The sequence below is a fragment of the Urocampus carinirostris genome, chromosome 2 (assembly GCF_059441175.1).
Source record: "Urocampus carinirostris isolate Australia breed hairy pipefish chromosome 2, RoL_Ucar_1.0, whole genome shotgun sequence".
NCBI classification, from domain to species: domain Eukaryota; kingdom Metazoa; phylum Chordata; class Actinopteri; order Syngnathiformes; family Syngnathidae; genus Urocampus; species Urocampus carinirostris.
Window position 1 is genome coordinate 61,455,569 of NC_142350.1, and position 21,070 is coordinate 61,476,638.

The window sequence follows — 21,070 nt, forward strand, 5'->3', positions numbered from 1 at the left end:
TTTTATGAGCATATTTGGTATTGGAGTAATCCAAAAGTCATGGAAAGTAATCAAGTTAAAGTAATCCTACCCAACACTGGTCCCTTACGACCCTTGCATGCATTTTGACCGATATGCCGATAAAAGTGAATAACTGCCGTGGACTCTCGGAGTGTAACGTAGCGCACGAAAGCGCCACGCGAGTCTTCATTGAGTCGCTGTCTCTCTCACGAGGTGATTAAGCACAATCTGCATTGCTTCATGAATATATATTGCGAGTCAGTGTCCTGGAAAATGGAGTGTGGCAGTGTGTTATCGTCTCTATTGCGCCCCCGCCCAAAAAAAAAAAAATAGCGTGCGTCTGCCCAAATAAGTGGAAATGCAGCGGGATATAAACACGCACCAATTTTACGTTGCTCGTATTACGGGCATTTTCTTTTCATGAACTGATTCCCGCTGATTGCGAGGGATTTATTGGAATGTAATTGAATTTTGAAGTAAACGAGTTTGTATGTTCTCCCCGTGCTTGCGTGGGTTTCCTCCGGGCACTCCGGTTTCCTCCCACATTCCAAAAACATGCATTTCAGGTGAATTGGCCGGTCCAAATTGTCCCTAGGTGTGACTGAGCGAGTGAGTTGTCTGTCCCCGTGTGCCCTGCGATTGGCTGGCAACCAGTTCAGGGTGTCCCCTGCCCGATGATTGCTGGGATGGGCTCCAGCACCCCCGCGACCCTACTGAGGATAAGCGGTGCAGCTGATGAGATGAGATGAGATGAGTTGAAATGGAGTGCGCTCTTTGCACCCACCAGAGGAGGCGATGTTCCTTCAGTAGTAACTCGATGGACTTCGAAAATGTTGGGATAACGGGGTTATAAACAGGGTTGGGTAGGGTTACTTTAACTGGATTACTTTCAATTACTTTTGGATGACTCCAATACCAAATATGCTAATAAAAGAGAAAAAAAACTAAATATGAATAAAATGATGACTCACAACACGTGGTAAGCTTTCTCTCCTGGCTTTGATCTCTTTGATCTCCGGCAAAACGAACATAAAATGCCACAGAAACAAAATGAAAATAAATCCAAACAGCTTGCCAACATCATTTTTGCCGTTCCTTGTATTACAAACCTGCACAAAATTTTGTAACTTTAGTCATATTTAGTTTCTTTTGTCTTTTATTAGCATATTTGGTATTGGAGTAATCCAAAAGTAATCCAGTTAAAGTAACCCTACCCAACCCTGGTTATAAATAATGCTGTTGTCAGCACCAGGACAGGAAACAGGAAGCAGAACCCACTCGCGCAACGTTACTCACATGTTTTTGGGGAGAAAAGAAAGGAGCGCACACTCGATTGGTCGCGGGGAGTAGATTGCTCAGAACGAGGAAGTGGTCAAAATCAAACAGATGGTGGCGAGAGCAAAACAGGAGCCAAAAACACAGGAAAAAACTGAGATTCTTAAGGCTTGAAGTGTCAAAACCTAGTTTAGCAGACGCTCCGACAACAAACAACTCTCAGGACAGCGTTTAAGTAGTCACAGGGAGCAATCTATTAACGAGTTTCAGCTGGTGTCCATGGGCGGGGCCAATTGGGTGCCATGGCAACCGTGACAGCTGTTATGTAACGGCATTATTTTTTCAGTAACCGGGTATTCGAACTAATTACTTTTTCCGCCATTACGACGCCATTACCGTTACTGATGATCTAAAGCGGTTTGTTACTATTTATCTCTCCTGAATTGTTTACGTCACGTGTTTTCGGATCATGTCACCATTTAAAATAGAGCGATTACGAATGCAGTATTTACTTATGCGCCGAAAGCGGTTAGCGGTTCAGTGTCTTACCCAAGGACACTTCGGCATGTAACACAGACGAGCTGGGATTCGAACTGGGATCCCTTGATCCCAAGACGAGCGCTCTACCTCCTGAGCTGAAATTGGGAATAAAGCAAACGTTAGATTTTAAAAAAAATATTTAGGTTTTTTTTTTTGGTTTTGTTTTTTTTCTTTGAAAAGGTTGTCGGCCACCCGGGCAGAGACGTTGTGTAAGTTGTACGCCCGATGTAAAAGATGCACACTCCGGGCAGAGGTTATTTCAGACATCGATACATAAATAACTATATCTTGTAATAGTTCAGACGAACGATTATGCACATTTCTTGAACTTGTTGGCACGTGGTATCAATAGATTGTCTTGTACTATCGCAGTTTTCACCATCCAGAGAAGGTATTAAAGCTTCAATTACACAACCGAAGTGGTCACGGTCCTTCTTTGGTGGTATAGCTCAGTTTCATATCGGGGTTTTGGGGTTTTTAAGGGTTATTGTTCTATCTTCGTTATTCATTATCCATTATCCGTTATCGAAAAGCCAAGGAGCCGGGACTCTTACTCTCAGCCAAAAGGCCAAGCTAAGGTCCTAGCCCTAAAGCCTTGCTGCGATCATTGCGAATGCACCGTTCCCGGAGGTACTGCAATACCGGGCCGATGCGTGGAGTGGACAGAGCAAGCTCTTATTCCATCTCCAGATTGCAAAAATCTGTGCTCACTACAAGTACAGTATGTTTTTTCATGGGGTTTGGGGTTTTTAAGGGGTATTGTTCTATCTTCGTTATTCATTATCGTTAGTTCATAATACGCTACAAAGCCTAGGAGCCGGGACACTTACTCTCAGCCCAAAGGCCAAGCTAAGGTCCTAGCCCTAAAGCCTTGCTGCGATCATTGCGAATGCACCGTTCCCGGAGGTACTGCAATACCGGGCCGATGCGTGGAGTGGACAGAGCAAGCTCTTATTCCATCTCCGGATTGCAAAAATCAAAGATCATGGCTCAAGGCCAAGCTAAGACCTAGCATCAAAGCCTTACTCTCAGCCAAAAGACCAAGTTAAGGTCCTAGCATAAAGTACTCAGTTCAACAACTACATCCGGGATTCTATGAGTGTAATTGCACCGTTCCTGGGGCACTGGATTCCATATCGATGACACTAACAAGGAAAATAAGGTAATGCTTAAATCAAAAAAAATATGTTGCAATATATAAGTAAAGTGAGTTAGCGTCTGGTAGTCGCGGTTGAGTTCCGCGCTCCAGCTGTCGTCTGCTTTTTATTTGCCGGCGTTCCCGTTTCACCCTCCCGCTTGCAAAACATCTCATTTGTGCTCACTGGAGCAAAGTGGCTGCGAAGGAAGCGCCGCTTGTCTTGTTAATGGGAAAAATACCCAGCTCAGCGGCCTGACTGTAAACACACTGTCACACCGGCGACTTGCAACCTGATTTTGTTTTATTGTCTCTTTCGTGCTCACTTTGACTTTGCTCTATTTAGCTGTTTTTGAAGGGGCCGGGAGATTTTGCAACAGTAGCTTGGATGCTATTTTGAATTTGGCTAGGAAATTGGGAGAATGAATGGATTTCAGAAGCAACTTATTGAACATCTAGTTTCTGCGCAATATTAACTGAATGGATAGAAGAAATATGTCAATAGATTGATAATACTCACTTGTATTCAAACGAAATATATTTTCCGCCATTGCGACGTCATTACCATTACTGACAATCTAAAGCGGTGTATGTATGTACAGTATGTATGTACAGTATGTATGTACAGTATGTAGGCATGTATGTATGTATGTATGTACAGTATGTATGTACAGTATGTATATATGTATGTATGTATGTATGTACAGTATATATGTACAGTATGTATGTATGTATGTATGTATGTATGTAGAATAGAATAGAATATACCTTTATTGTCATTGTTACAACATGGGATTTATTGTGACAACGAAATTGGACGTGGCACTCCAGTTCCACATTTTACAGTGAGGATAAGGAAAACAAAGAGATAAAGGAACATAGAGGATGTTTCTACTGTCCTTGTTGTACAGGCTTTGTTTTCCTCCGGAGGGGGGGTGCATGAGGGGGTGAGGGACAGACAGAGATGAGCGGATCCAACTAGATGTTTGATCTTACTGTACACACGGTCCAGTGTTTTTTTTTCCTACAGTACAGTATGTATGTATGTATGCATGCATGCATGTATGTATGTATGTATGTATGTATGTATGTATGTATGTATGTATGTATGTATGTATGTATGTATGTATGTATGTATGTATGTATGTATGTATGTATGTATGTATGTATGTATGTATGTATGTATGTATGTATGTATGTATGTATGTATGTATGTATGTATTTACTTACTTACTTACTTACTTACTTACTTACTTACTTACTTACTTACTTACTTACTTACTTACTTACTTACTTACTTACTTACTTACTTACTTACTTACTTACTTACTTACTTACTTACTTATTGCCTGGCTGACTGGTCTCTACAGTCAAAAGCGAATTTGGTCACATCTATTTCAGAAAAATTGTAATAGGAGTTTATTGACTTCTGAATTCTTCCATCAAAGTTTTATAATAACCAAAAATATCAATAATAATAGTCATAAAATTAGAATGATTTGATACATTTAAAAAAAATAGAATTCTTAATTAATTTATTACATATGATTTATTCTATTCTAAAAAACCCATGTTTACCAGAGATTCTAACGTGTTCTTCATTGGCTCGAAAATACAGTAATTCAAATTGAAAATGCATAGTTACAATGAAATATTATGGCAATTATTTATGAATAACTCAGTTATTTTTAACTGTTTATGTTCCATGAAATGTGATTTTTAATGTTTTTTTTAATGCAACCTTAACTCTTATGTTAGTTTTTATTCCATGCACCTAATTGCTCAGTGGACATTATATATAAACGATATTTCACCCCAAAACATTTTTCAGAGATGCGCCTTATAATTTGGTTAGTTCTGTATAGGGAAACAAGAGTCAATTTCTTTAATGTGTGCCTTAATCCAGTGCCTAATAGCCCAGAAAATACAGTTTTTATTATCTGCTTACCTGTGTGTATTTTATAACTAATGTCCAATATATTGTTTAACTCACTTTACTGTGTGATTAGTTTTTATCTCTTGTGCGGCAGTTTTTATGTAGCCATATAAATGAATAAATAAATGAATAAATAAAGTGAGATATGAGATTATTAACTCTGATGTGAATAAAGGCACTGGGTATGAAAGTGGAGATTTATTATGTAATTGAAATCAGGAATAACTGTAAAACAACAATGGTGGGTGTGTGGATCCCTTAAGCACTACTGTCAGGGGGGCACCATTTCCTGTGGTGTGTCTTGGGCAAGTACAGCCTGATGGCCCCCATCCCTCCCCAGGCCAACAAATGTTTCCACCCAGTCTCGAACTGGATACCTTTCGCATGTTAGGCGTATGTGCACTGCGAAAACACCAAAACTGCAATAATAGATGCAAAATCTTAAAAAAAATTATAAAAATAGTAGTACCACAAACAATGTTCCCTGTAATTTTCCAGGGGTCTGAGCGTTCACACAAAGTCGGTGAGCAACGCTTGAAACAACAGTGAGCAACCATAATCCCAAGTGTGGCAAGATAATTAATTGTCAAACATGTCCAAAACTTGACATTTTGCTGAGTTTCCGGCAATAGAAAATTATTTTTCTCTTTTGAATGAATTGACTCATGTACTATTGCAAAGGTTGTACGGCCTACAAACGTCGTTTGTTCTTACAATTCTTTCCCAAGATATCCTTTTTATTTCCTGATATATTTTGTCGCATAATATTAACATTTTTGGGGGCTTATTTAGTCGGTTGTAAGATACAGAACTGTACTTAATCACATTTTTTAGTGGAATTCCATTGTTTCAACAAGATTCACTTGATATAATTGGAAATTATTTGAATGCAACACAAACTTTTGCTTCTTTTTTCCGTGTTTTTATCTGCTTTTATGTTACTTTTTTCTTTTTATTCTCTATTTACTTTTTCCTACATTTCTTTCTTTTCTTTTTTCTGGCTTTTTTCTAAATTTTTTCTTCTTTTTTGCTCTTCCTTCTGTTTCTTTTTTCTCAGCTTTTCACTACGTTTTCATTTTGGTATTTTTTTCTTTTTTTATTATATTCCCCCCTTCCTTTAAGTCATGTTGTGCATAATTTTACACAATATTTGGTCATGTTGGGATTAAAGAAGCAAAAACAACCTAATGAACCGTTTAGGACCCGAAAGAGCCGGTTCCTTTTAGTGGGCCGAGCCGAAGAAGCCGGTTCTCTGCTAACTTTACTCAACTTCGTTCTACTTCGACTCGACTTCAAAATACCGCATTTCAAACACTACGTCAGGGGAACCTGTGTATTTTTATCTTCATGCACTGTAACTTTGACTTAAGTCGCTTCTTAATTAGTAATTTTGAGCCCTCATTTTTGTGCGCTGGCTAGATTTTCTTGTGCGCTGAGAATGTGCGAGCAGCGCGCAATTGCGCATGCGCGCAGCTTAGAGGGAACACTGACCACAAACTCATGCATAGTTAATACATCTTTGACATTTTCATTGCAAAGTGTGCATTATTCAAGTATGTCATGTGCCTCGTCCATTATCCAGAATGGGCATAGCCACAAACGACAGCAGGTAGATAATTTGGTTGCTGTCACTTTAAGGTCAAGGGACCCTCATCGTGCTTTACGTGTTGAGTGCGAACACAACACGAATAGCTGGTGTCATCTCTTATATGACTTGCACTGACGTCTGCTAGTGTTTTAAAAGTCTCGATGGGGTTGCCAGGCAACCCGTCAATAAGATTTTAACGGTGTAAATCATCGCAAAAGAAAGAGTCACGGATGAATTGAAAGTTAAGAAACTTGCATGTTTTGGTTGAAGGTTATCCTATCATTCAAATATGATATCAGACGATGCATTGTTAATTTTAAGTTCTGCTTATGTAAACACTAAAATAGATTTAAAACACACCATGTGTTAAAAGGTGTAGCCTTAAGGGGGCATTGTGTATTATTTAGCGCCTCCCAGTGGTAAAAAACTTCATTTATTGAAAAAAAAAAAACCAAAACTGATTTGAATAGTACGTAAAAAGAGATGCATTATCAAATGAACGTACATGTTTTAAATACTCATTGTCAGGACCCGAACGGAAACAGGACCCACTTGCGTGACGTTTACCACAAGTTTTATTGAAGAGAGAGGAACGATCAAGCAAGTCGCTCTCGTACTCGGATTTTGATCGGAGCGCGGAAGTGGATTTTCCGTAGTGAGCGATGGCGGTGTCAGGGGCGGAAATCTGGTCGGTAGCCGGGACTGGGAGAGCAAGATGTGGTCGGGGTCGGAAACGAGTTGTAAGCCGGGACGGGAGGACAGAGTTGGTCGGGATTAAAAACGGGTCGTAAGTCGGGACAGGAGAGCAGACGTGGTCGGATCAAAACAGGTTGTAGCGGGAGACAAACAGGAGCAAAAAACGGGACAGGCGTGAGTCAGGGTCAAAAAAGGCTTGCTTAGTATACACGGAGATTCTCAGATGGACTGACAGAAGGGGACAGACAGGAGCGGTTACAAGTACTGATCAGGAGCCAATCAGAGTCCGAGGCAGTTGGCGCCAAAGGGGCGGCCACAAGTGATTCACATCGGTAATCATGACATTTGCATTTATTTTACATAACATTGGAGAAGTGACGGGACTAATTGTCAATATGCTACAAATGGACTCGGGAAAAAAAACATGAAAGACTGGGCAAAAAAAAAGACAATTAAAATTGAACGGTTTGGTCGCTTTGAGTCTCGTTCACTTGTAATCTCCTTTGTGCTTTTAACCACTCGTTTTCTGTTGCACTACACAATACAGCGACACCTAGTGGTTAAACATTACACAGTGTCAATACACATGACGTGAAATTAAATGCCAAATACATGATTACCTCATAGCCTCAATTAATGCCCATTAGGTACAAAATTATACTGCATAGGGTAACTCTTCTGCCGTTGAGAAACATATAGAGTTGTCTTCGAGAGCCCTCTTGTGGTTAACATGTTAATGGTTTGTCAAACAGCAGTTCATACGCCAACTTTCCAAATCCTTTTTTCTGTTGCTTCGTTGTTTGCCATAATAGTCCGTAAATATGAAAAATACTTAAATCGGTGGTTCTCAATTAGTGGGGCCGGCCCCCTCGGTGGTCGCAAGGCTCCATTAAACTGGTGTGTTTGACCTCGGGGAACAATTTTTTTTCTACTTTCCAAAATATCAAGTGCAGTAGCACATCCATTACACTAGGGAGCAGTGCCAATGTCATTGCCAGTGTTTGGTTTACATTTAAGCATTGAGTATGAAGCGTGGATACAAAGTGGAGCACGCTCAAGTGACCCCATGAAAAAATAATCAACCCGGATAAGGTGACAGACTTTTGGGGGGGGCGTGATAGGATTTCTTCTTCCAAGGGGGGACGTGACAGAAAATAATTGAGAAGCACTGACTTAAATGAAGATGTTGTTCATGGTGACCTTTCATACAAAATTACATACTCTTGTTTGAATCGAATGTCAAACGTCTTAGCTCAGCTCAAAATGTGTCTATGTAGTTAGCAAGCTAACTGTCATGATTACTGATGTGACTCAGCTGTGCCCGCTCCTTTAGCGCCAACTGATGCGGGCTCTGATTGGCTCCCGATCATAATTCGTACCCAGTCCTGTCTGTCCCCTTTTGTCAGTCCATCAGCGAACCTCAGTTGACACCAGGCAAGCCTTTTTCAACCCTGACTCCTACCTGTCCCATTTTTTGCTCCCGTCTGTTCCCCGGCTTCGACCTGTTTTTGATTCTGACCGCGTCTACTCTACCGTCCCAGCTTTCGACCTCTTTTTGTCCCTGACCACGTCTTCTCTCCTATTCTGGCTACGACTCGCTTCCGACCCCGACCACATTTTTGCTCTCCTGTCTCGGGTACTGACCTGTTTTTTAGTCCCCGACACCGCCATCGCTTATCACGGAAGATCCACTTCCGTGTTCGGAGCACAATCCGAGTATCAGAGCGACCTGCTTCCCGCGTCCAGCAATCACCGGATCGTGAGCACAACCCTTTCTCTTTCTTCCAATAAAACCTGTGAGAAACGCAAGTCAAGTGGGTCCTGTCTCCGTTCTGGTCCTGACACTAACTTATTTGGACTTGGTCTTTAGTTTTACAAGACTGTAAAAGAACATTTTTCGAATAAACAGCAGCTAAAGAAAATAAGTGGTTATTTGGGACGTCGTTCACTAGCTGTCTAGCTAGCAAAAGAGGGATTCTTTGTAGTGAAGAGAGCACAGTAACCATTTTTAAAATTAATTCATTACTTATAGTGGTGAAACCAGATTAAAATGTTACTCTATGTTCTGAAAAATATTCTAATTTAAATATATATATTTTTTTGTACGCAACTCTAGCTCGTACTATAATTGTTATTCCCTTGTTTTTTATAATCCGGTGCGTATTACATATGTAAACTTTATGATAAAATGGGGAGGGGGGTAGGTTTTATAATCCGCACCGCGGAAATTACAGAAGTCTCCCTTGTGCTTTTAGCACTCGTTTTCGGTTGCACCACACAATACAGCGACATTACATCATGAAATATTACACAGTGTGCCTTTAAAAAAGACAAATTGGATGACCATAGAGCGCAGAGTCCAGTTTCCAAGATGCTAAATCTTCATAGAGTAAAAACTACCCGACCAAAATTAAAGGTAAAGAGAAAAGTTTTTGGTTCTTGTGAAATTAAAGGGTTTACAACCAGTTTACACGAACAGGAAAAAGAAATTAAGAGTAGATGTACAGAGTTTCACACTGTTCGCGACAGTACAAGACCGCTAATGGAAATCTGCTGTTCATCGAATATATAACAAAAGGTAATGAGCGTCAACAATCTTCTCAATCAACCCGAAGCGACTAAACTGATTGGGCGGACGGATAATTGATGGATGGCTGTCAACACCCAGCAAACGCAACTCAATATGAACCCATTAACACCGGAGTGAAAACCTTCTGGGCTAGCTTAGCGTAAGCTAGTTGTTACTACAGACAAGACACAGAGGAACTCAGGTGGTGAAAAGAAAGACTTGCCAGTGTATACATTACAGGGTCTTAAAGTTTAGAGTAAAACATGTTTTTAAAACATATAAGCCGAATTCAGAACATAAAATACAATCATAAAAACAGGGAGTTGGATTAAAAGTGCATGAAACAAAGTGAGGAGAAAGGGGCCTATGACAGGCGTAGTCCGTATCCTCATAGTCCCCAGAGGCCTTCCTGTTTAGTCATTTTGAGCCGTCCAGATTGTTTTTGAAAGGGACCACATCTCGTTTTACTATGATTTAGTGTGTTTTCTTGCTTAGTTTTTGTCCATAATAATGGGGCCAAAGAACATTAGTGATAAAGGGAAAGACAAGTGAAAAACAGTGACAACAATGATCGTGCAGAAGGAAATGATTGCAAAATACGAAAATGGTGCACAACTGTTTGCCTTCAAAGCGCTACTTAAAGGTACAGTAATCCCTGGGTTATTGCGGTCATTTGGGACAAGGACCTCGGAGTAGCTCCCAAAATAGCCCCCAAGGGTCAAACTTATCTCAAGATGATGTCCTTACAAACTGAGAGTATATGACTGTAACAAAATAACTATATCTATAGATCTATAATTAAAAACAACACTATATACAAAAGTACAATGAAATTGCTCCTTTCAGCTATTTAGAGAGTGTTTGGCTAGCTGTAGGATGGTATTGGATATCTTCAATTTGAGCAAGGTCTCTGCAACGATCAAAATACAACTCTCCCTTTCCCAGGAGTTGTAGCTCCAGGTCATCCGTTTAATCACTAATGGATCTTGCATTGGTGAGAGACAGGTTCGGCAGGAGTGGCTTAAGGAAGTTGTGAGCCTAGCCGTAGCCTTGCTTTTGCCTTCTTTCCCGAAGCTGCCTCAGTCTCTTCATGGACTCGATAACAATTCACGAAGCACCTGCTGGTAATCACCATTTCTTTGTGCTTTTCTGACTTTCCTCAGAGTCTGATTTAAATGATGAATTTCCTTTCTATGTAACAAGCTGGACACATTGATCTGTGCGCCCGCTCACCATTTGCTGTTTGACTGACAGCAACACCAGCACACAGACAGTCACACCCGCCTAACACACAAAGCCAGTCTCATACTGCCCGCGTAATGGTATTATAGTAGGAGATAAAGCGCTCGTCTTGGGATCAAGAGGTTGCAGGTTTGATTCCTCCTCCTCCGAGTTATATGTCGAAGTGTCTTTATTCAAGACACTGAATCCCTAATGCCCCTGATGAGCAGGTAGTTGCCTTGCCTGCTATCGGTCATTTAGTATGAGTAAAATGGAAAGTGTAAAGCACATTGTAAAGCACTTTGGGAGGTCTTCATTGACTTGAAAAGCCTTATATGAATTCAGAACATTTAAGAACATTCATTTAAGTTCCTTCTGTTGCCTGCTGAACGCAATGCACGATATGCTGATATCAATGACAATGAAGAAAAAATCCGGAAAGCAGTCATATTTCAACTTTAACTTTTAACACTACAATCTCACGTCACAAAAGCCTCACTTTTTGAGGCCGGCAGAAAAAAGACAACAACGCTAAGTCTTTACATACACACGTTGCCTCCGCTGATGAATACCAATGCGAGTACGTGCAGTTTGCGTCGGATCGAGTTAGCCTTGAGGTGCGCTTCTTGTCGGAGTCACACTTTCTTGCAATCAGTCTCCAAGGAAACGGAGGCAGAGGGATCATTGGTATCATCGAGCGCACAAAAACACACCACGCCTCACAAAACTGAAACTAAACCCAAACTTGTCCTTGTGTTTTTACTACACATCGTTTAAAAGAGTTACATCACAAGCCGCAATGTCAACACACAAGAATTAGACAAAAGAAACCGCATTGGCATGCACACACAAGGCAGGTGCACACATGTGCAAACTCCCAGCATGCACTTCACCTTCCCCGATGTTTACATTTTATGCGGGTGATGTGAGGTCAAAAACGCCCATGCCACCAAAACTTGAACACCATCAAACTACGAGGTTTTCTCTGCTCGTTTTAAAGTGTTAACTAAAGGCTAATGTGCAAATAAATGTCTTTATTTTTCTCTACATGCTATTTTTTCCCCATTTTTTTTGCATATATATATATAGCAAACACATATTGAGTTTTGCAATACGAATTTAGTGCTTGTATTACTTTAATTCTGAATGGGTCAAAACCAAATTTATGGGATAGTCGATTTATAAACAAATATAAGATTAAATCTAACATGTAGGTGTAGATGTCTGTATTAGTAAACATTTTTTTACGACAAAAGTATGAAAGCCACAGTTGAAAAACAGGGTGACCAGATGATGAAGGTTCTGTATCTGAGTGAGAACGGGTGGCTTCTTCTAGTAATGGTGACCATGGAAACTAGTACTATCTGTTTCATATTGGAGAGAAACCCCCACCCAAAAAACGGCCTTGAGAGGGATGGGCGACGCCAGGCTGTTCTTGCCCAAGACACACCACAGGAAGCGGTTGAGGGATCCCTGAACCGTGATACATGAATTGGTGATGTGCAGTCAGGGGGGGAGGCACATAAGCCTCCCCTGATAGCATCATGGAAATATCGAATCAAAAAAATATATATGATTGTTATTTTTATTCAGTGTTAAAAAATTTCTTATTTCACCTCAGAATTTGGGGATTTTCTTGAACAAAATTGCTGAATTTTCACACTAAATTATGAATATCATTAGTACAATTGGTATGTGACGAACAGGGTTGGGTAGGGTTACTTTAACTTGATTACTTTCAATTACTTTTGGATTACTCCAATACCAAATATGCTAATAAAAGACAAAAGAAAGTAAATATGAATAAAATGACTACATTTTGTGCAGGCTTGGGGAGTAACGGAATACATGGAACGGCAAAAATGATGTTGGCAAGCTGTTTGGATTTATTTTCATTTTGTTTCTGTCGCATTTTATGTTCGTTTTGCCGGAGATCAAAGAGATCAAAGCCAGGAGAGAAAGCTTATCACGTGTTGTGAGTCATAATATTATTCCTATTTAGTTTTTTTTGTCTTTTATTAGCATATTTGGTATTGGAGTAATCCAAAAGTAATTGAAAGTAATCAAGTTAAAGTAACCCTACCCAACCCTGGTGACGAATTACTGTGCTGAGTGTCTGCAGAATGATGCAAAGTAAGGCACGTAATTCTCTTAAGTCAAGGCAGATGGCGATAGTGAGACAGAGGATTTCAATTGAGTGCATACCTCAGCCCTCCAAATTTGCAGTTAATCACGGTTAATATGGATGAGAATGCTTTCATTTTAATTTGACTGTGGCAATATACGCAACCAAATTACAACTGAGCCTTCTTTTATTGAAGTCTAATAAAAATTCGCAAAGTCTAATTGAACAATTTAGTGAAAAATATCGATCAACTATTTAAGGATTTAAATTAACCTAGTAAGAAAATGTATTTGATAACACTAAACAGTAATACTGTACCACATTTTTCTGTCATTCTATGTTCTTAATCTACCCATTGCATTATTCTTATAGAAACGTCATCCCTTGCTACTTAATGCTACTTATCAGCCTCAGTGCATAGAGGGTTGAAAAATGATCCATGATTGGATATTGCTGTTAATAGGGGCAAACTGCTGCTTTATGGTGGGCTTGGCGGCTTGTTTATGCAGTTATGCTCACCAAAATGTGAACTGCACTTGTGCGGCTCTGATGCATTACCCCCAATACATAATGGGTATCAGCAGAAAGTGTGCTGTTCTGGTCTGCCTAAAGTCAAACATTTTTGGTTTAAGCCATTTTAGCCTAAGTAAAATGAACTTCACTGTTTTGGCCGTGATCCATTATCCCAAGTTGAATATTGCTGAGAGCAGGGGTCAAGAGAGCAAATTTGTGTCATATGTGACGGCTCTCATTTTTCATTCTTTCCGCCCAAAAAGAACAGCACCGGTACAGCCCTGATCCATTAGCCCCAGTCAACTATTGCCTCAAGTAGGGGCCAACAGAGAGTATTTTTTCCTGGTTTCTTTTGCTGTAGAGCAATGAGGAATCCTGGTAGGCTTGCGAGCCGGTTGGGAGGAGGACCAATGGATGCAGAGTGTTGAAGGAGAGGTTGACTGCTGGTGGCTTGAGGCTTTGGCCGCTACCTTGATCAGGCTTGGCCGCTGACTTGGCAAGGTTCTCTGGCTGCTTGATGAGCTGAGACTTGGTCTGGATCGGCCAGGATTTGTATCCAGTTCTTGTTAGGATATGCCCTCTTCCCTTGTTGCTGGCCAAATTCACACTGCCCTTGCGAGGTGAGACGTGTACCAGCCCTCGGTTCCGGTCTCCAGGGAGAGGCGAACCCCCTGTGGTGAAGTGGTCACGGCCACCTTTGATGCGTAATTGAAAGATAACGTCCCCACATTGTGAAATGGAATTCTGATCAAATGAATACTCGACAGGGCCGAGACAACTGATTTGTGTTAAGCATGGCGGTTCTTCTTATTCTGTTTTTTCCACTTAAATTGAACAGCACCCGTGCAGCCTGTGCAGCCGCCATCCTTTATCTACTATTGCTATTGACTATCGAACAACAATGTGCACATTAGAAATGAAAGAAGGGCTACTTTGCAGATGTTCTTATTTTGCGTGATAAATAAGGGATTACAATATACATTTCTTTATGATTGCAACATTTATGTAAAACAGATTTCTTTATTTTTTAAGTTTTTTAATGTTCTTTATGTCTTTCATTTATTGCACTCTCTCTCTCTCTCTCTCTCTCAGATAAATATATATCTTAGTACTATGATGGTGACGTGGTGAACAGGGGTGCTGACAGGGTGCACACAAGCTCTGAAGCGGTTGATCTATTCCTCAGAAAATAAAACGCTAACAATAGGCCTGTTTAATTCTCGGGCCATTTTCAGTTGGAGCAACCGGAAGAAAGAGCCAGGAAAAGGTCGCCTGGGAAAATGCCTGCCATAAATATCATAGATGCAAGGGCGTGGCTAAGGGCGGTCATGAGGAAACCCTGCTGGGATAGATATGACAACCCTACAACTTTCCCTCTTCCCTTGAGAAGATGAAGACATATTTTAGACCCTGCAGGGTCTCTGTGTGTGTAGAGAAAGCAACAACAATATTTTCCACAAAAGATTCTCTGTACTGTACTGCAAACTGACATGTCATGTAAGAAAAACATGAATTGAATCATTGCAGAACAACTACATGTCAATATGCAATAAGGCTCACCGACTACATTAAATTGCAGATAATGTGTTTACTGCCAGGGAAGTAACGAGCCACATTGATTACAATATGAACTGGAATGGCGACCACATTGTGGGATGACATGTCCATAGTTTATATGTGAGGGTATGCACAACTATAGAATAGAATAGAATAGAATACAATACTCTGTCTACTGGAGGTAAGATCTGGCCTAAAAAATGCAGCCCAGCCAAACCTGGCCCTCCTGCATGTAAGCCTGAACCCGCCTGAACCCGGCCAATTAACTCTGTTTCCAGGGACTGAGCCTGAAGAACAGACGATCCCCTACTTACGGCCATTCGACTTACATGAAACGGTAGATACAAACATTTTTTTCGGGATGACGAAAAATATCCAGACATTGCTGTTAGATTTTACGTAGTGTGGACCTTTTTCCGAGTACATTACTGTAGTCCTTCTTTCGGCCGCTACCTGTGTGTGGTGCTGTGAGAGGTCACCCAGCATCCACCCCGAAGGAGAATTACGCTTCCTCTTCCTAGTTCATGTGTAAACATTCTATACTGTATCTCCAGCGCACTAAGAAATTTGACATTGTTATTGTTTATGATCTCGTGCATTTATTCAATATGGTTGGTGAAATGAAAGTGGAATAAGAAAGCTTGATGCGGTTGAGAAACAGGGTTGGGTAGGGTTACTTTAACTTGATTACTTTCAATTACTTTTGGATTACTCCAATACCAAATATGCTAATAAAAGACAAAAGAAACTAAATATGAATAAAATTATGACTCACAACACGTGTTAAGCTTTCTCTCCTGGCTTTGATCTCCGGCAAAACTACCATAAAATGCGACAGAAACAAAATGAAAATAAATCCAAAAAGCTTGCCAACATCATTTTTGCCGTTCCACGTATTCCGTTACTCCCCAAGCCTGCACAAAATTTACTAATTTCATTCATATTTAGTTTCTTTTGTTTTTTAATAGCATATTTGGTATTGGAGTAATCCAAAAGTAATTGAAAGTAATCAAGTTAAAGTAACCCTACCCAACCTTGTTGAGAAAATAGTCGGAATGCTTTTTTTTTGGCCGCTTTTTACCACAGAGGAGGAACTCTTGAAGCCCATCTTCCAAAAGTAAGTTAAACTTTATTCATCTTTATAGTATATATTATTTTATCAAACATTTATTTTTCAGTTTTAAAACAATACAAGTTACTTATACAAGCTTTAAACATACTTATATAAACCTTAAACATACACAATATAGCACTGAAGCAACTTACGAACAAATTCAACTTTTAAACAATCGTCCGGAACCTATCTCGTTCGTAAGTCGGGCAGCGTCTGTAAACCCAAAGCTTTGCTCTGGCGCCGAACTACACGTTTCAGCGAAGTGCAGCAAAATTAAACTAAATGAAATGGCACTGAAAAAAAATCATACACTGCAGATTACAAGCTACAAATAGTGAAATACTTGGCCGAAAAGCAAAAGGAAAGTTTGTTAAGTTATTAGCTATTGGCTAGAAGCAGAAATTACGTCTGACGTAAGCCACGTAGAGGTGGAAAGAGGAAGCGGCGCATCTTATACTGTGACACTGAAGATGAAAATTTCTTAGGATTTTGTTATTTGGAGTAAGCGGGTTCTTTATGTCTTTTATGTTCTTTATGACAGAGCTCGCTGAATAACTTCTAAATAATACAGCTAAATATGACATTTTAAACTATTTACTCTCCCATTAAGTAGTGGTTCAATGGCAGACACTATATTTTCGTATTTTGCAATCATTTCCTTCTTCGACTTGATCATTGCTGTCACTGTTTTCCACTTTTCCACTTATCAAAAACTTTCTTGGAACCCATTACTATGGGCAGAATAGGGAAATAAAACAAACAAAATCACAATAAATTGAGATGTGGTCCCTCTAAAGCACAATTGGGATATCGTTGATTGATTGAACTGGACGAAGATCGCCATCAACAGTGTATTTTTATTTGTTTCTTCTTAGCATAATAAGGCCCGCGACCAATTGCAAACTGGTCCGTGACCCTCTTTTGGGTCTTAACCCACCAGTTGAGAAACACTGATCTATTGTTCCTCTATTCTTCTGATAAGGAAAAACCCTCTTCATAACTCTACCACACCCACACAGTAGCAGCCATCAGTACAGTATACGAATACTGACAGGTGACGTTGAGGACAGCTGTGTATTCCCTCAGAATAGCAGCTAGTGTTTCATCAGGCCCCGAGACAGGTGGCGGCGGGCCCCGGGGCCAGTGAGGACCTCCTTCAAATGATGTATTGATGTGACAGGCCTCACGCTGAGGTCCTGACTCCTGAGCGGCCGTCAAAACGCGCTCTCACTTTGACCTGTCGCTGCAGAAACCCGTAATAGAATTTCACAAAGAATGTGTGTTGTTGTGGTTTGGCTACATTTGATAGAGACAATTAAAAGCAAGGTAACTGAATCATTAGGGGTTCAAGACAAGGTTGGACATCAAGTCTGAAGAATTGGGATTGACACCAGAAAATTGGGGGAGAATACAAAGGTCATATTTCAACCCTGACTCCCACCTGTTTTTTGCTCACATCTGTCCCCCGACTTACGACCCGTTTTTGATCCCAATCACGTCTGCTCTCCCGTCCCAGTTTACGACCCGTTTCTGACCCCGACCACGTTTTTGCTCTCCTGTCCCGGCTATCGACTTGTTTTTCCGTCTATTCTATTCTATTCTATTCTTCTTCTATTTAGCACAACACTTCTTTCATTTCCCAAAAACAACAACATTGATTTCAATGATAAGAAAAAATACATGAACTATCAAATACACCTGCATTTTAAAAAGTACTTGTAGGTAGAGAAATTTGCATGTATTATACATAAAATGAGCCTCGCCCAGATGGAGTTGAAATATTTGTCCGCCATCTTATACTTATACTAGATACTAAATCACTGGGGATAAACTTTTGAGTATCATATTGTACAATACGCATGGAATGACTTGTGGCTACCATTGTTATGATTACCGATAATAATCAGCTGTGCCCGCTCATTTTGCGCCAACCGCCGCGGGTTCTGATTGGCTCCCTGTCACTATTTGAACGCAGTCCTGTCAATCCCCTGTTGTCAGTCCGTCTGCGAACATCAGTTAACACTAGGCAAGCCTTTTCCACCCTGACTCCCACCTGTTTTTTGCTCCCGTCTGTCCCACGACTTACGACCCGTTTTTGATCCCGACCACTTCTGCTCTCCCGTACCGGATTACGACCCGTTTCTGACCCTGACCACGTTTTTGCTCTCCTGTCCCGGCTATCAACCTGTTTTTCAGTCCTCGACACTGCCATCGCTCGCTACGGAAGATCCACTTCCGTGTTCGGATCACAATCCGAGTACGAGAGCGACTTGCTTCCCGCGCCTAGCGAACGCCGGATCGTGGGCGCAGCCCTTCCTCTTTCCTTTAATAAAACTTGTGAGAAACGCAATTGGGTCCTGTTTCCGTTCTGGTCTTGACATTATTTCTCTTGCAAAATGAGAAAACTAATCGTTTAAAATAAGCATTTTTTTTTTTTTAAGAAATATTTTCTCATGCTATTAGAATACTTAACGGGTAACACAATCCGATATTGGTCTTAAGAAATAATGTTGCTAATTTTAAATGTACTTAGTAATTATTTCAAGAAAAAAATATTTGAGAAATATTACTACACCATTTTATCATAAAAATAAAATATACTACAGGAATACTACCAAAAAAGACAACTAAAGAAATACCAAAGAAAATGTACAAAAGGATGTACTACAAAAATATACTACAGAAATACCACAAAAATAGTACTCAGGAATAGTACCACAAAAAAATACATAGAAATGTACCACTACAGTAATACTACAGAAATAGTACGGAAAGACTCCAAAACTAATGATCAAATCAATTGCGCCTTAAACAGAACTTAATATATAATTTTGTCTTGTATCTACTCAAAAACAAATCTGAAGAGAAATATAACATGTAGATATTGGCATGTGTATTTATAGATTAATATATTAATGCAAATGAGAACAAGTCCAATTTTTGAACCCAATCTTCCAAACTTAACTCAAACTTTGCTTAAAAGTATCAAACACAATATTTCAAACAGCTTCAAATATGATTTCATTGGACCTCTCAAACTGTGGTAATCGTGAATTATTAATATTATTATTATGATTACAAATACACGGATCTGATTGGATTCTGTGCTCTGTTTTGTGCCCAGCTCTGTGTGTGTCAAGTATTTCCCTGTTTCTAAGAACAAGCAACACACCCTCTTTAGTTCCATTCTTACTCTTCATTTTTATTTTGGGACCAAACAACTAGCAGCTGCTTGACATTAATACCGTAATTTAAGCATAAATCGAAAGAAATACAGTATATATCGGCAACCAGTCTGAGTTCATCACGAGATGTCCATAAAGAGCTTCAAACAGAACACCAGAAAGCTATTAGCAATAATCAATAGTTCAATCATCATCTGAAAGACGGTTTAAAAGTTGTTTTTTTTAATGATTTTAGTGAAAAGCCATAGCAAACAGGTCATTTCTGCTTGGAAATGTTTGTTGAGGGACTTGTAACAGTTTTGTTGCGTGCTTCGATCTCAAAAAGCTGCGTGGGGTAATTTACTTGCTGCCTTTACAGTGTGCGTTCCTTTTTTGCCATCACCACCGTTTAGGTAGGCAATTGTGGCTTTTCCTTTGTGTTTTCCGTGACCTGTCTTGCGGTAGGTATAATAGTTTTGTTTGGTCTACGTTAGCCCCATAAGCAGTCAGCTAGTTGGCTAGCCTGCCATGTCCAATGTTTTTTTCCGGGCTCGGTTCTTGTTTGTTGCCGCATGCGTTTTTTGTTGTCGGTTCCCCGGTAGTCTGGCTGTTTACTGCATGTTTTCGGTCGGCCAGCCTAACGTTTTTTTTGCCAAACCGTCTCGGTTAGTCCTTTTTAGCATCTGACTACACTGCCATGATCATTTGGTTTATTTCGGGCTAGGTTCATGTTTGTTGGGGCATTCATTTTTCGTTGTCGGTTCCCTGGTAGTCCGTCTGCGCACTGCATGTTTTCGGTCAGCCAGCCTCATGTTTTACTGCCGATCAGGCCTGGTTAGCACTCTTTAGCATCTGGCTAACCTGCCATGTCCTGGCGGGGTTAGCTCTTGTTAGCTCTTTGTGTGTTTTTTTTTACAGTTTGCCCCATTTTGGCTGCTGGCCATTTATTGTACCATTACTGCACCCGCATGAGACATAACGCCTAGGCATTCTCCACAAAAACTACCAAAACCTGGCTTAAAGCACTCGTAACCTATACGACTAACATATGAACCAATATGGTGACTGGCTTGCGAGGTTGCCGGTGTTACTCTGATGATGTCACAACGCAGAAAAGTCAAAGACGACATGTTTCAAATTCTGGGAACCCGTTTAAAAGGACCGTATTATACTGCTTGTTTGCCATCCGGTTTGCCAGTTTCCAAGCCATCTGTCACAACAACGAGCTGACGTGTTTCTGTTCTTTTAGCCGTGTAAGTGCCTGTCGAAGCAAACGTGCAGTGTGGCGGGGGAACCCCATCCCCTGAGCCACATCAAAAAACAAAGGAATCCTCAAGAAGACGCTTACATCTGCAAATGTGCGGAACATAAAGTGGTAAAGAGAAGAAAAATTACTTTGGTCCCATCGTTATACACATACAGTGTAAATAAATATGATATAAGGTATATATAATATACCGTAAATTCCGGACTATAAGCCGCTACTTTTTTCCCTAATTTTGAGCCACCCAACGATTTAGATCTATTTCACTCATCTTGTGCATATGGTTCTTGAATTGTCTGCCATCTATGTAGTAGACTCGCGGTTGATGGTGGACGCATCAGGTTAGCACTGCTCGTTCTATGCGTTTATACTG

General features: G+C 40.3%; 1 protein-coding gene and 2 pseudogenes across 1 annotated transcript in view; all 3 read right to left on the bottom strand.

Annotated features, from left to right (window-relative positions):
• Positions 1–21,070, bottom strand: part of kcnn3 (potassium intermediate/small conductance calcium-activated channel, subfamily N, member 3) — a 208,950-nt gene that overhangs the window by 168,067 nt on the left and 19,813 nt on the right. The window lies entirely within an intron of this gene.
• On the bottom strand, positions 2,424–2,671 carry LOC148372831 (U2 spliceosomal RNA; annotated as a pseudogene).
• On the bottom strand, positions 2,700–2,867 carry LOC148372832 (U2 spliceosomal RNA; annotated as a pseudogene).